Source organism: Microcaecilia unicolor, chromosome 12 (assembly GCF_901765095.1).
Source record: "Microcaecilia unicolor chromosome 12, aMicUni1.1, whole genome shotgun sequence".
Classification (NCBI taxonomy): domain Eukaryota; kingdom Metazoa; phylum Chordata; class Amphibia; order Gymnophiona; family Siphonopidae; genus Microcaecilia; species Microcaecilia unicolor.
Window position 1 is genome coordinate 42,480,231 of NC_044042.1, and position 16,794 is coordinate 42,497,024.

Below are 16,794 nucleotides of genomic sequence, written 5' to 3' on the forward strand. Positions count from 1 at the left end.
CCCCGCCTTTCACAAACTACTCTGCTCCACTCATCACACATCCCTCTTTCCCTCATCTCTTTTTCTCCACCCTTCCTCTTCCCTCCCTTTATCTCTTCTCCTCCCTTCTCTTTCAGCCTTCCCATGCTTCTCATCTCTCTTCCAACTTCTCCCCATCACTTATCTCTTTCCTTTCCCTCACATTCTCACTTCTCATCTTTCTTCTCCTTCTGCCTCACTCTCTTCTTGCTTTCTCCCCTCCAGTTTCCCTCCCTCCCTTATTCCTCATGCCTTCTTCATATCTCCCCTTACTTCTTCACCTCCCCCTTCATATCTTCTCCTGTCCTGTTTGTTCCCTTCCTATCCTATCCTCTTCTCATATCTCTTCCCTCTTGTTATCTCTTCCACACCTCTCTCCCTCCACTTTACCATCTTTCCCATTCCCCTTTCCCCTTCTCTTTTCCCACAGCCAACAGCATAAACAATGAGGACTCAGTGCATGCACACTGCTGTAAGTTCTCACTGCCCTCTTCCTCCTCCTCCTAGAAAGCAGAAGAGGGGACTGCTGTGGGGTTTGGCAGCACCGCACAGCAACTCCTTCCTGCCTTCTTTATTATGCACTGTGGGGTACTAGCTTGCCCCTTCAAACTGCATCTGTCCTTCTGCCCTTACCACCTTCTTCTGCTGGTAGGCAGGTTAACAGTGCTGGTACACCTTAGCACCCAGCTGTGGTGGTGTGATGCTGGGGCCAGGGGCGTAGCTATGGGTGGGCCTGGATGGGCCCATGCCCGCCCAGTTTGGGCTCAGGCCCATCCAGAGAAGACTCCCAACACCTCCATCACCGACGTGTCTCCTCACACCCTCTCCCACCCCCACCGTAGCGCTTCCCTTTAACGCTATCGGCACTGCCTCCTCACCTCACAGTCTCCGTTTTCCACCCCCGCAGCAGCGCTTGCAATTTGCTATCATCGGCGCGCTGCCTGACACAGCGTGACGTCCTACTCCGGGACCTTCCCTCTGCCGTGTGCATTCCGCCCTGCTTAAACAGGAAGTTGAATTAGCGCGGCAGAGGGAAGGCCCCGGAGCAGGACGTCGTGCCGCATCTCTCAGCTGTGTCAGGCAGTGCTGACGATAGCAAATTGCAAGCGCTGCAGCGAGGGTAGGACACAGAGACTGTGAGGTGAGGAGGCACTGGACTTGCAGGGTGGAGGTTGCAGGGAAGGGGAGATGGAGAGGTGCTGGATTTGCAGGGGGGAAGGGGAAAGGAGCTGCATATGTGGGCGGGCGGGGGGTTGGAGGGAAAGGGGAGGTGAGGTGCTGGACATGTAGAAGGGGGGGCTGGAATAGGTGCTGGATATGCAGGGGATTGGGGATGGCTGAAGGGAAAGGAGAGAGATGTGGACCATGTGGGGAGTAAGCTAGAGGTCCAGCATGGAGTGGGGTAGGGGCAGAGCATGGGTGCCCACCCATCCAACCTGCTGGCCCACCCAAAAATTGCTTTCTGGCTATGCCACTGGCTGGGGCACTGCTGCCTTTGCATCACTTTCTCTGCCTGGCTGAGCACAAAAGTGACATGGCTGCCACAAGGACATTTTGTGAGGGCTTGTGCTGCTGCTTCCAAAAATGGCATGGTAGAGGCTTTACCTTGCCTACTTTACCCTGCCAGGTTCCATATCTGCTTCTGCCACTGACTCTTTGTCCTCCTAAACAAGTCACTTTGGGGGCAAATTTCAAATAGCCCATATTGGCACAAAATCAGTAGGTAATTTTTGCTCAAGATGTGTGTACCAATTTTTTAAAAATGAGCATTCAAGTACTTTGATTTTGAAAATTGCTGTGGGTACAAAATACCCACAGGTACTGTATCTTCACATGATTTTTCTGCATGTTCTTTACCCATGAAAAATAATGGGGGAATATTGAATTCATGACAGTCAGTGTTTTTATAAAACACCACCACCATGGAGAAAATAATTCTGAATATTCAGCAGCAATATCAGGAAAGTGGCTGCCACTGAATATTGGAGCTTGTGGTCAGCGGTGGATATCTGGATAGTGGTGATATTGAGCTGCTATTTGGATAGGTAATCTGCAAACATTTGGGACAGCCTTTTTTCTTTCCGAAGTTATGTGAATACTTATCCAGGTATAGTGGCACTGACAATTGCAGCAGCAGTCAGAGGAAATATTAAGCAGCATTATTTATTTATGACATTTATACCCCGCATTATCCACTCGCCTCCACCTACCCTCCTCTCCTCTTTCCACTACACATTAATTGATTTGTTTGCTTTATTTTTTGTCTACTAGTTTGTAAGCTCTTTGAGCAGGGACTGTCTTTCTTCTATGTTTGTGCAGCGCTGCGTACGCTTTGTAGCGCTATAGAAATGCTAAATAGTAGTAGTAGTAGTAGCATTAGCCCGAAATAGACTCAAGTTCAATGTGGCTTATAAACAAACAATGTGAATAAAACATAATAATGTACAGAATATAACACAAATTACAATAACTTCAAGAAGCAAATTAATACTTGTGCAGTAAGTAACCAGGGATTTTAATTATTTCAAGGACAAACAAATAATTAAGGGTGGATAGGTGAGAGCATAATTAGGCAGGACTAGATGGGAAATGAGATTAAGAAAAGAGTGTGGGTAAAATTCAAATAGAGTTCTTTGTATGCAGAAAGGACAGACTGAAGAAATGTGGTTAGCAGGTTCTGCTTTGGAATATTGTCCCCAATGTACACAGCTTTGAAAATGCCAGCCACATGTATTCTGTTCCTCCCTTGACCTAAACACAGCCCAGGAATGCCACCTCATAATACAGCTAAAAGCAGGTGCATAGTGGAACCACACAGGTACTTGTAGCATGGTTAAGAGTGGGAAATTGCAGACAGCTTTTTACCCAGGTAAATCGGTACATAAGAACATAAATATATACGTATTGCCATACTGGGACAGACCAAAGGTCCATCAAGCCCAGCATCCTGTTTCCAACAATGGCCAATCCAGGTCACAAATACCTGGCAAGATCCCAAAAAGTACCAAACATTTTATGCTGCTTATCACAGAAATAAGCAGTGGAGTTTCCCCAAGTCCATTTTAATAATGGTCTATGGACTTTTCCTTTAGGAAGTCGTCCAAACCTTTTTAAAACCCCGTTAAGCTAACCGCCTTTATCACATTCTCTGGCAACAAATTCCAGAGTTTAATTACATGTTGATGAAGAAAAATTGTCTCCGATTAGTTTTAAATTTACTTCCCTTGCTAAATGTCTTTTGAAAATCACCTCCCCCATCTCACTGTGCCACAGTTCTAATTCTGCCTCCAGCACAGATTCTGGTTGTGACCCTTGACTAGTCACATGATCTCCCTGTTTCTCAGTTCTAATCCCATCTCTGTGACTGTCTGTGTATGTGGCCTTGAGCATCTCTGGTTGCCCTGAATGGTTTAGTTAAAAAAAAAAATCAGCTCCACAGTAAAAATGAAGTTATTCATTCCAGCTAAGTCAGTCCAATTGTCCTTCCATACTCTCACTTGGTCATTACCATGAGCTTCAGTCTTATACCCTTCAGCAGACAGAGATTAGTAAAGGAGCAGCTGGCTTTAAGCTGTTAGACCTCAGATTCATCAAGGCGGCTTCAGTGAAGCAAGTGCAAGATAAATATCAGACAGCATCATTTCAGCGCATATATTAACTGTGTATTTAAAAGTAAAATGAACATTACACACTTGAACTCATCTTGCCACTGTTTGCTTGCAATGAGATTTTTTTATAACAGTTGCCTTTCTGTATGTAGCAACTGCAATGTCATAGACAATCAAGTGGGAAACAAGCAGCATTTCACAGTTAGCCTTCTAGGTTAATGAAACGGCACATGTATGAGGTACCTATATGTCCTCTATACTAATGTAGGGGTCTGAATAGCTGAGTGGTTTCATCCAGTCAGTGTGAAGAAGGTGCTCTTCAGGCTTCTGAAGCCCATTGCAGCAGTTGGCCATTTAAGAAATATTTGAACAAACACAAGGCTGGGCAGGTTTCTACCATGCTAAGAAATGACCAAACATGATGTGTTGATATTTTATATTGTAATCCTGCTTGGCCAGTGGAAACCTAATGCTATAAAATATTATATATGTGTAAATATCAACTTTTTTCCACTGTTAGAACACACAGCTTTGGAATTTGGGCAGTGAGGTCATTCACTTTCATCTAAGAGTGGGTTAGTGAAGGCTAAAGGCTTAATTCGTTTGCAGAATTTTCACAGGTTTCATAGTATTTTTATTTATGTATTTATTTCATTTATAGTCTGCTTATTACCAACTGTACACCACTACAATAGCCCATATGCCTGCAGGTGTCACCTATATGTAGGTACGGTAGGTTTTTTTGTGAGTTTTGGAGGGCTCACACTTTCCACCACAAGTGTAACAGAGTAGGATATGGGTCTGGGTCCACTTCTCTACACAAATGTCTGTAAGAAGCTACAGGCCATTCTGTACTTCTCACTGTAGAAGACAAAATTTAGGCACACCCATTTAGGCCACCTAAAATCATGCCTAAATGCCTGTACCATAACTTAGGTGCATATTGGGTGTATTCCATAATGCGCATAGTTTTCTTGAAATACCCATGACCCGTCCATTCCACACCCATGGCCATGCCCACTTTTCAGCTGCATGCATTAGAATTTACAAGCAACATGTTATTGAATATGTCTAGAAAGTTCTAATTAAAGCCAATTAGTGCTGCTAATTGGTTGTTACCAATTAGGAGCACTTATTGGCTTTTTAATCAATTAAGTAATATGCGCAATTTGGCCATGTGGCCAAATTAGCGTGAACAAGTTAAGGCACCATTTATAGAATTTGGGGGTAAATGACTGGCACTTTCTAGGATTCCATAAGCTACATACACATGGGACTAGATTCAGTAAATAACGCTCAAACATCAGTGCCGAAAAAATTGCCACTCAATGCTATCCCACACATTCAAAGATGAGCACCCATTATAGAATAGCATTGTGTGCCGAATTTGACACCCAGATTTGGGCACCAGGACATATGCCTGCTGAAATCAAGTAGAATTCCCAGTTCCCAATTTAGGCGCACATCCCATAACATTGTGCGCAAATTTTAGGAATGCCCCTGATCCACCCATACTCATACTCCTCCCATGGCCACACCCATGTTATGCGCTATGGGATTTCAACACACATTGTTATAGAATAGTGAATAGCAAGATGTGAACGCAAATTTAAATTAGTGCCAATTAGCACCCACTTATTGGCACTAATTGGCTCATTACTCAATTTAGTTGGGCAAACATCTTGGATTGGTGCCTAATTTTGGGTGCCATATATAGAAGCTAGGGGTTGGCGCCTAATAGTAGAAGCCAAATTATACAATGGGGGGGGTGACATTTTGGTGTGGCTATCAGTGGCATAATTTAAAGAGAAGGATGCCCATCTTCTGACACAAATCGGGAGATGGGCGTCCTTCTCTCAGGGTCGCCCAGGTCGGCATAATCGAAAGCCGATTTTGGGCATCCTCAACTGCTTTCCTTTGCAGGGCCGACCAAAGTTCACGGGGGCGTGTCGGCAGTGTACCGAAGGTGGGACGGGGGTGTGGTTAAGAGATGGGCGTCCTCGGCCGAAAATGGAAAAAAGAAGGGCATCCCTGACGAGCATTTGGTCGACTTTACTTAGTCCAATTTTTTTTCATGACCAAGCCTCGAAAAGGTGCCCGAACTGACCAGATGATCACTGGAGGGAATCGGGGATGACCTCCCCTTACTCCCCCAGTGGTCACCAACCCCCTTCCACCCTAAAAAAAAATTAAAACACATTTTTTTCCAGCCTCTATGGCAGCCTCAAATGTCATACCCAGCTCCATCACAGCAGTATGCAGGTCACTGGAGCAGTTTTTAGTGGGTGCAGTGCAGTTCAGGCAGGCAGACCCAGGCCCATCCCCCCAACCTGTTACACTTGTGGTGGTAAATGTGAGCCCTCCAAAACCCACCCGAAACCCACTGTACCCACATGTAGGTGCCCCCCTTCACCCCTTAGTGCTATGGTAGTGGTGTACAGTTGTAAGGAGTGGATTTTGGGGGGGGGGGGTTGGGGGCTCAGCACCAAAGGTAAGGGAGCTATGCACCTGGGAGCAATTTCTGAAGTCCACTGTAGTGCCCCCTAGGGTGCCCAGTTGGTGTCCTGGCATGTGAGGGGAACCAGTGCACTACGAATGCTGGCTCCTCCCATGACCAAAGGGCTTGCATTTGGTCGTTTCTGAGATAGGCGTCCTCTTTTTCCATTATCGCCGAAAACTGAGGTCGTCCATCTCTAAGGTCGACCATCTCAACATTTAGGTCAACCATCTCTTAGGTCGACCTAAATGTTGAGATTTGGGTGTCCACGATCGTATTGTCGAAATGAAAGATGGACGCCCATCTTGTTTCGATAATACGGGATGCCCCGCCCCTTCACAGTGACATCTTCAGATATGGGTGTCCACATTCGAAAATGCCCCTCCACATTTTTTTTCTTTTGGCTCAGCAGCTTCTTACTTCTTTCAACTTCTAACTCCTGCAAACATGTCCCAACTATGATTTGGGTGCCATTAGCTTTGCTCTCAGTTCTGCTCTCTCACCCTCTTCCATCTATAACTCGGATGCTGCAAAATTCCTCATCAGGGGATTACAGTCTATGACATCCCTAGGATTTGGTATGCATACATCCTGAATCCCCATTTGCAAATGTCACTGATGTAATGACCAGGATTCTTTCCCCTTTAGGGATTTAGAGAGATGGTTTAGAAAAAGATCACTGGGGCCGATATTCTTTTGTGAGATGGGGCAACCAAAATTGCACACAATACTCAAGGAGCATTCACATAATGGTGTGATACAAAAGCATTATCATATTCTTTGTTTTATTCTGTATTTTTTTCCTAATATATCCTAAGGTTTATTTACTTTTTGGCTGCCAATCTCTTTATATTCCCCTGAACAGAGTGGAAAAATAATCTAGTGGTGAGGGCCCTGGGTTGAAAATCTGGGAAGCTTTCTCCCAGTCCTACATCTGATCTCTGTCTTTTAGGTATCAATATCTCCCCTGTCTCTTCTTTTCGTTACCTTTGTGTCATTCTCGACTCCCAGCTTCCTTTTATGCCTCAAATTTCATCTCTTGTTCATTCTGGCTTCTTTGTCCCAAGACAGCTACGATGTGTAAGAAAATGTCTTGATTATGACGTTTTTCATGGATTGGTCCTTTCCCTACTGATTTCCAAACTGAATTATTGTAACATTATCTTTGCAGATCTAACTCAAACCTCATTGAAAAAACTCCAAACTCTGCAAAATATTGCAATTCGCCTCATTTGTCATGCCAAGAGATTTCATTCCATTACACCTCTTTTAAAGAAATATTCCTTGTTGCCTACCTCACAATGAATACAGTACAAGATCTTGTTATTAGCTTGTAAAGCTTTCCATTTACCTATCTTCCTTAACAATTCCCTACTCCCCAACCAGATTGCTATGATCCTTAAACTACCATCGCATGGTCCTTCCTGCCCAAAGCTGCAAGGCACACAAAATAATCCATGACAGCGCATTCTTTTTCCTAGTCCCTGCAGGGAGGGGCGCTAGATGTGGTGTACTATGATTTTAGCAGATCTTTGACATGGTTCCACACAGGCGACTGATTAATAAACTGAGTGCCCTCAGTATGGGACCTAAAGTGATTGACTGGGTTAAAAACTGGTTAAATGGGAGGAGACAGAGGGTAGTGGTAAATGGAGCTTGCTCCGAGAAAAGGGATGTTATCAGTGGTGTGCCGCAGGAATTTGTCCTTGGGCCAGCACTTTTTAACATCTTTGTGAGTGATATTGCGGAAGGGCCATCTGGTAAGGTTTGTCTCTTTGCGGATAACACCAAACTCTGTAAAAGGGTGGACACCCTGCAGGGTATGGATGGTATGAAGAAGGATCTAGCGAAGCTTGAAAAATGGTCCAATAATCAGCAACTAAGATTTAATGCTAAAAAATGCAGGGTCATACACTTGGGCTACAAGAATCAAAGGGCACATTACAATATAGGGGGTGAAGTGCTTCTGTGTAAGAAAGAAGAGTGGGACTTCGAGGTGATTGTGTCTGATGACCTTAAGTTGGCCAAACAGGTAGAAAAAGTGACGGTCAAAGCTAGAAGTATGCTTGGGTGCATTCCTCTTTGCTAAGACTTACCCCCCAACTTACCATGTTGATTGATGCATCCCTTGTCCCTTACCCTACCTAGTTCATGCTGTTAGTTTCTCCCCTCCTATTTGCTTCTTTTATGCTTACCTAAGCTTTTAACTTTGTACTCTTATTTAATTCTCTGTAAGCCACATTGCGCCTGCATGAGTGGGAAAATGTGGGATATAAGTAACAAATAAATAAATAAATAAATAAGGAGAGGGATGACCAGCAGGAAAAAAAGAGGTGATGGTGCCCTTGTACAAGTCCCTGGTGAGACCCCATTTAGAGTACTACTACTACTACTACTACTATTTAGCATTTCTATAGCGCTACAAGGCGTACGCAGCGCTGCACAAACATAGTACTGCATGCAATTCTGGAGACCACACCTACAGAAAGATATAAACAGGATGGAGTCGTTCCCTAGGGTGGCTACTAAATTGGTAAGCGGTCTCTGTTATAAAACATATAGGGACAAGCTCTGAACTTGAACATGCATAGGCACCCAGTATCAGATGCTTGGGGAGGCTAAGCCTCCCCAGCCGCAGGATTGGATCCTGACGTCACCGGTTTCACGCGATGACGCTCACGTGACAACGCCCACACGATTCAGTTCCGCCCCCCGGGGCTCACCGCTCGTCCCAACTGCCCGACCTGTTCTCTCTCCCAAGAAAGATCCCTTTCCTTTTTTTGTTCTTTTAAATTTACCTCCAGTAGTCCGGCTTGCAGCGACACCGTCAGTGAAAGCGCTCCCAGTGAAAGCGCTTCTCTTCGCTCAGTGACCCGCCTTCTTCTGACGTCATGACATCAGAAGAAGGCGGGTCACTGAGCGAAGAGAAGTACTTTCACTGACGGTGTCGCTGCGCTGCCAGACTACTGGAGGTAAATTTAAAAGAACAAAAAAAGGAAAGGGATCTTTCTTGGGAGAGAGAACAGGTCAGGCAGTTGGGGCAGGGGAGAGAGGGACATGGATGGGATGGCAGGGCTCAGGGAGAGGGGGGAATTGCTGGATATGGGTGAATGGAGGGGGGCAGGGGAGAGAGGAGCATGGATGGGAGGGCAGGGCAGGGCTCAGGGAGAGAGGGAAATTGCTGGATATGGGTGAATGGAGGGGACAGAGGAGAGAGGGACATGGATGGGGGGCAGGGCTCAGGGAGAGAGGGGAATTTCTGGATATGGGTGAATGGAGGGGGTAGGGGAGAGAGGAGCATGGATGGACATGGATGGGAGAGCAGGGCCCAGGGAGAGAGGGGAATTGCTGGATATGGGTGAATGGAGGGGACAGGGGAGAGAGGGACATGGATGGAGGGCAGGGCTCAGGGAGAGAGGGGAATTTCTGGATATGGGTGAATGGAGGGGGGGTAGGGGAGAGAGGAGCATGGATGGACATGGATGGGAGAGCAGGGCCCAGGGAGAGAGGGGAATTGCTGGATATGGGTGAATGGAGAGGACAGGGGAGAGAGGGACATGGATGGAGGACAGGGCTCAGGGAGAGAGGGGAATTTCTGGATATGGGTGAATGGAGGGGGGGTAGGGGAGAGAGGAGCATGGATAGACATGGATGGGAGAGCAGGGCCCAGGGAGAGAGGGGAATTGCTGGATATGGGTGAATGGAGAGGACAGGGGAGAGAGGGACATGGATGGAGGACAGGGCTCAGGGAGAGAGGGGAATTTCTGGATATGGGTGAATGGAGGGGGGGTAGGGGAGAGAGGAGCATGGATGGAAGGACTGGGCCCAGGGAGAGAGGAGAAATTGCTGGACATAGAGGGGAGGGAAGAGAGAGGAAGGAGATAAGATGAGGGGAAAGGAAAAGAGGAGAAAAACTGCACATGGATGGAGAAAATAGACAGAAGCTGGATCCACTGGACAGTCAAGTCTGCGGAGGACCCAGCTTTTACTTACGGATGTAGGACAAGAAATGAAGAAGAAAGGCGGAAAGTAAAGAAATAAATGGAAAGGAAGCCCTGGAAACGGAGTTAAGAGGACAGATAGCAGCAGGATTGGATACTGGGCCAGCATGATCAGAAAAACAAAGTCACCAGACAACAAAGGTAGAAAAGATAATTTTATTTTCATTATAATGTTTGGAATATGTCCACTTTGAGAATCAGGTGCTCAACATTAAAAGTTTATATTTATTTACTTATTTATGGCATTTTATCCCACATTAAACATGAATTAGGGTGTTTTGTGGCTGTACATGAGAATTGTGATATGATCCCTTGTTTCATATTGTTGACGGTCTGCATTTTCTGTATGGGTGGTATATTGGTGTATTAGGTTCTGCCCAGTGTAATATTTATGGTACAGTAAGGTTCTGAGTGTGTTTTGCGCAAGTTGTGCATAGTGTTTTGCAGTTGAGCGATTGTGGTTAGTGTATGCTTTGAGCAACCACTTTATTCTTTGACGTATGATACATATCTAATATCTAAATTTAATAAAAGGTATTAATTGTGACTTTTATTTTTATTTTTTTTTCTGTCTGTTATCAGACAATTATGGATTTAAGCTCCACCCCTGGCCCCACCCCTAACCCCGCCCCCTTTAGCCTCCCCAAACAGTTAGGCCACCGACCGCCTATGTGAATATGTATACACTGGAAGAGAGGCGGGAGAGAGGGGATATGATAGAGATGTTTAAGTACCTCAATGGCGTTAATGTACAGGAGGTGAGCCTTTTTCAAATGAAGGAAAACTCTGGAATGAGAAGGCATAGAATGAAGTTATGAGGAAATAAGCTTAGGAGGAATCTAAGAAAATACTCTTTCATAGAAAGGGTGGTGGATGCATAGGATGCCCTCCCAGTGGAGGTCGTGGAGACAAGGACTGTGTCAGAATTTAAGAAAGCATAATATAGGTAAGTGTGATCCCTTAGGAAAAGGAGGAGTTAGTGGTTACTGAGGAAGGGCAGACTGGATGGGCCATTTGGCCCTTATCTGCCGTCATGTTTCTAAGTTTCTATTCTGGAACAATCTCCCTTTAGACATCCATAGAGAAGACATGGCTGTTTAAACAAGCTTAAAGGTAGCGTTTTGGTTCATGTGTCTGGTAGGGTTTCTCCGGTTTCTCTGGAGGTTTCTGATCCCCCTTTTCCTTGCCCCTTTGCCCTTTTTCTCCATCTTTTTTGCTTTTTCCCTTATCTATCTCCCTCTTGTCTTTGCTTGTGAACATGATTGCAAGCTTGTTCTTCCCTCTGTCCTATACATTATTGTAGTTCCTTTTCTATTGTATTTTATTTTATTTTATTTTGTTTTGATTATTATAGAATTGTAAATTGCTTTGATCTGGCTGACAGGTAATGCGGTATAGCAAGTGCAAATAAACCATAAACCATTCAAAACCTGCATCTCCCGCTGGTGACTCTTGTGATCTTGGTCAAGTCACATTACCCTCGATTGCCTCAGGCATACAGTTAGATTATAAACCCTCTGAGGACAGGAATCGCTGACTTCACATGTTTGTAACTCACTTTGAGCTCATATTTGGGAAATTGCATAGTTAAATTCAACTCATGAGGAATCTACGAAATGAACCCAGTAGTAGGGTTCTTTGGGGAGTTCAATAAATTTACATGATAAGTCCATGTTTTCAAGGATTTAATACTACAGAAGTAATGGAATCAGCTTGGTAGTTCTAATGAGATTTGGGGGTCAATTTTGAAACTGTCCACCTGAATACAAATTCTGTGACTACAAAGTATCTAATTTTCAAAGGCAAGAAACATACAGTTTCCCTTTCACACTGCTCTGGAGGTAAAACTTCTATGGAAAATATCACAAATAGATTTAAATTCCCACCTTCATATGCTAATTTTCCAATTTCTCCCAAAGCATTCAGTCAGGGATGCATTCCTTCAGTCTGACTAAAAATTCATGAGTTAAGGAACGTTTTTTGTGGCGTTTTAGCTGAATTGATAGAGTGCAATTTTTAGACAACAGACAGTTAATTTACCCAGGTTCAAAGCTTTGAAAATTGCTTGCTAGATAAATCTATTATTTGGTAGTTCCTGCTAATAAGCAAACATATACTACAGTATCCTAGCTATAATTGCAAGGGAGTCCCTCAGTGCATTTCTTTAAATGCTAATTAAGTAAAATGTACAACAAGCCAGCTAAAATTAAGCTTTTTTTTATTGCATTAACTATTTTAATACACCTTCCCTTACAATTTGAACAAACTAATGGGTAGAATTGTGCGTCAGCAGTAGCTCTTTCTTCATTTGTTTGGTAGCTTTGGCAACTGGCAGGCTGCTGCAGCTGAAACTAGTGCTGCTTCATACTAATTACTGGATAATTTAATGTAGTTTAATGGAGGAATATTTCACACAAGGACGTGAAATGTGCTGAACCATCACTTTCCTGGTAATCATGCCTATGGTAGCACAACTCTGTCAGTGCTATTGCTACTTACCCCGCCCCCCACCCCCCACCCCACCACCAGTACTACTACTTCTTCTCACACCCATGCTTCTCGCCTGAGATCCCTGAAGTTATAAAAATGCCTCTCTCCTTTTGAAAAAATATGGCAGCCTTCTTCCATAACATGATATCCTCCAAGATCAAACAAATCTGTTAAAGTTGATAGTTTGGTGATCTCCAGCAACTAGCCTGAAGGGATAATGATTTTGCTTCCAATTTAACTTGAACCAGAGGTCTTCTCCCTGCAATAAAGGCAGATCTGTTTTAAGGCTAGAACCAAAGGCTATACCAATGGAAGAAGCTATTGCATTTTCAATGAGCAAACTTGCAAGGGATTTAAAAAAAAATATCTATGTTCTAGTCCACATCAAAGGGAAAACATCAGAGCCAATTCAACACATATATAACATTTAATCAATATATTTATATAACTGTTGCAAGCACAGATTTAAATGAGAGCCCTCAATTCCTGCATATAGAAAACAAATGAAAATTTCACTTCACCTCAGTATTATGGGGCGACGACTTTTCCAAAAGAAATTTCTCTAGGTATATAGGGTCCAAAAAAATATAAGAATTATCACCATGAGTTACCAGATACTTGCAAGGAAACTTTTGGAAAAATGTGACACCCAAAGACAAAACTCTAGGGGTCCTGTTTATAAAGGCGCACTAGCGTTTTTAGTGTGCACTAAAAATTAGGGTGCACTAACTGTGTAGATGCTTATAATATTCCTATTATAGTAATAACTAGGCATACATACAATTTAGATAGTGAAGGGAGTTCACAATCAGTCTCACTATACTCAACTTCACATAAAGCACATCCTTGTTATATCACGACGGTCTAAATGATCAGAAGAGCTTTAATAAGATCATCAGATCAGCGTACCTGCCTCTATAGTGGCTAATGATTATTATGAGCCAAGCATATTTAAAGAGGCAGTACTGCAATCCTCATCAATCCAAATTTTCAATTTTTTAACTTATTTTTTCATTATAATATTCACTTATATCATTTATCTTATTTTTCCCAAATTTATTGTTGTCTTTAAACTCCAAATTAGTACTTAGCTTTTCAGCCACTGTAGACGATACATGATGGAGACCCAATGTCACCGACTTAGATCCATGTTTCACTAAAATGCTGTTTCAAGGTAGTCTCCAAAAACTGTTTTCTTATAAGCGGTATCTAAAATGGATCCTATTAAAGCGCTTCTGATCATTTAGACCATCGTGATATAACAAGGACATGCTTTATGTGAAGTTGGATATAATATTCCTAATGGCATCTACATGGTTAGCGCATGCTAAGTTTTAGCACGCACTAAAAACACTAGTGCACCTTTGTGAACAGGGCCCATGGTTTCATCTGTAGGAACACCTTATGTCTCATTTCTGTTGGTGTGGAAACATCTGGGAACATCATTATAAGTTGCCCACAAAATGGAACAGTCTTTTCAGAAAGGTAAGTTTTTAGTACAAGCATCTTTTGTTTCTCACTATGGAAAGCAACTAATAAAGTTGCCCTTTTGGTTATAAGATCCTGAGATGATTCTATAAAATCAGATATAGCTAAGCTATCTGGAGGCACTAATTGAATCTAAGTTACCTTCCTGATTAACTTTTCAAACACCCATAGACAAATAATATAGGTTATTAACCATCAATGAATCATAGGATACATCTTTCTCATGTTTATGTTTATTGAATGTAACATACCGCTTAAACTACACAGTACAAAGTGGTTTACCTCATAATAATGGAACTAAATAATGAGTAACACAAAGTTCAATAAACGCTAATTGTGAGCCTTTGTTGCATTTTCCGTAGCTTTCAATTGCAGATGAATGAATAAGCTATCTGTATTAACTGCAGCAATTGCAGATCGAAAAGAAGAAACCTGTGTATCAATTTGGTTTCAGACGCTGTTCTGCTTTAAGGATCCTATTCATCATGTTCTGCCATTTTTGTTGTGGACTCTTCAGTAAATCTGCCAAATTGCATCAAGTTATTCTACAAGTAATTACCAATTCTAGTAAAGATCCTTTAACGTGATATCTCCAGAAATTGTCTGAGAGGAAGCAACGTCAGTTGTTATTGAAGAGTACAACACAGGCATAGGTAATTTAACCAAGGGCCTTAAAGGAACCTTCACCTTAGAGTCAGGATTGGAAGATAGACCTCACCCTCCATAGGGATAATACCTCTTGGAGACTGTTCCCCTTCTAAAATACAGGAACTTGTCATCTCCCACATTAAAGCAGGTTGAGTGGGCGGGGTTTGTTCATCCTAGGAAAGTGATACCTAGGAAAGTGATACTTCTGGAGAAGGATCAAAACTCACTGCACCAGAAGAAACTGAGCCTGAAGCTGGTTTAAGAAACTGGTCCATAGGACCCTTCTTACCACTTGCCTGAACAGTTTTGCTCTTCCTAGTCTTATGCTTCCCATAAAAAAAGGAACAGGAATTCACGCTCCTCATTTCTCATTTGCTCCGAAGGGGTGCCAAAAGGGTGGGAGCTTCTCATAAGGTGAGGGGACTGAACTCTGTCAGAGGCACTGGTCTGACTTTGGAGGGAGCCAGTTAATGTCTTGAGGAGGAAGAGGGTGATGAGAAGGGCTGGGAATGGGAGGGTGAGAGGAGGAGGCTGGGCTAATGAGGAAAACAGTTGTCAGCAATAGCAAAAGCTTTTTATGATAGTGGGCAGAGATGTTGATGGGTGAAATTTGGGGGGAGGCACTCAGTGAGTGAGCCCATGAGCAATAGGCAGCAGCACGATGCCAGAAGACTGTGAGTGTGTGGTGGGGGGAGGGGGGGAAGGCTCACTGGTAGGGCTACCAGTTGCTGGATGGACTTTATCTTTAAAATGATTGAGAAGTGGCAGTAATGGTGCTGGGAAGAGGTACCACCACAACAGAGCTGTCAAGTTACCCACTCCAGGAGGGAGATGTTTTGGCCAGTCTTTGATTTCTGCCAACCTTATCCTGGTGCATTATGGGACCTGCAGCACTGATTGCAATGGATAGAATCATGAACTACAAGTCCCACACTGCTTTGGGATATAAGTTTAAAACCAAGACTGGACAAAAAGTCTCCCTCCTGGAATGGGTAACTTGGCAGCACAGAAGAACCGCCCTCCACAGGTACAGCACAACAAAGATCAAGTGTCTTTTGTGAAGACTGAATAAAGTACTTTTTTAGATACCATTTCTGTGAGGTTTTGATTTGGTCACCTCCACTGCTTTGTGCTTGCTGGGAAGAGTTAAGCACAATGCATACTGCCAGCTGCATTTCCTCCCAATCCCATTGTTCAGACCCTGCATATGAGCTTTAGGACATTTACTTAAGCGCGTCCTGTCCCGCTGTCAAAGGGCACACACTCGACCTTATCTCGCACATACTGTCCACAGACCAGAACATAACAAATACTCAATGGTCAAACACACCATGGTCAGACCACTTCAAACTAAACCTATCCCTACAATGGTGGAAAAAGGGTTCAAACAGCAAACAAGAACAGATAACATACAGTACAAGAGGCCAAATAGACCCAGTAACATTCTGGCAACAGATATACAATAATGATTGGACAGCACAAACGGACACAACATATTATCTCTCAGATTGGGGCAAAAGATGCAAAAGCATATGAGACGAAATAGAACCCCTACAAACAAGAACCTCACGCAAACATAACTCGATACCATGGTACAACGAAGAACTGAAAAAACTAACACCACAATCCAGGAAACTAGAACGAGCATAGAAAAAACTAAAAGATGCACACAGACATCCCATCTGCAGACAACCTTGCCAAATACTTCAACGAAAAAAATCATAAACTTACTTAACACGTTACCTCAGAACATCACTGACATCGAAAACTTCATCGAGTGTATGGACCCAATCGATGGCGAACACCCAGCAGACAGAACCTGGACAAGCTTTGCCCCCCTCACAATTGAAACTGTCACCCAAGCATTAAAAAGATTCTCCAAGACTCACTGCAAACTGGATCCCTGCCCCAGTTACCTAGTAAAATCCGCTCCCCTTCGCTTCATAACAGACCTCACATCCCGCTTAAACTACATGCTCCAACATGGTCTCTTCCCAAAGGATAATGGCAACATCCTACTCACCCATATACCAAAGGATAGCAA